This window comes from Penaeus monodon, chromosome 22 (genome assembly GCF_015228065.2).
Source record: "Penaeus monodon isolate SGIC_2016 chromosome 22, NSTDA_Pmon_1, whole genome shotgun sequence".
NCBI classification, from domain to species: domain Eukaryota; kingdom Metazoa; phylum Arthropoda; class Malacostraca; order Decapoda; family Penaeidae; genus Penaeus; species Penaeus monodon.
Window position 1 is genome coordinate 10,352,067 of NC_051407.1, and position 355 is coordinate 10,352,421.

General features: G+C 45.1%; 1 long non-coding RNA gene across 1 annotated transcript in view; it reads right to left on the reverse strand.

Annotated features, from left to right (window-relative positions):
- The window catches only part of LOC119586934, a 12,187-nt gene extending 11,832 nt beyond the window's left edge, over positions 1-355 (reverse strand). Inside the window, exon 1 of the long non-coding RNA XR_005229982.1 lies at positions 16-355. This is a non-coding gene — a long non-coding RNA (uncharacterized LOC119586934). The remainder of the gene's footprint in view (positions 1-15) is intronic.

Below are 355 nucleotides of genomic sequence, written 5' to 3' on the forward strand. Positions count from 1 at the left end.
ACCAGAAAATCTTACCTTCATCGAAGCCTTCTCTTCACTTTCGAACACCGGAGGATCTTCAAAACTTGCACTCTACGGTGTGTTTGTTTTCCACACGAACAGATAGCCATTTCGTGTACTGATTTGCGTTTATTCTTCCGTATGTCGCAAAGCAGAAAGTACAGTATATCTCAATGACGAGGCTTGTTGGTTCCACGTGAGAGGCTACGCCAGTGTTAATTCTCAATGGTTCACGTCTTCGGTTCGGATCTTCTTCGGAACTCCGGACACAAACGACACCAAAACTTTCCTGGATTTGAATTCGCCCGCAGAACTTCCTTCCTCGTGTTGATAATGGCTGGTCCGGGTATAATAT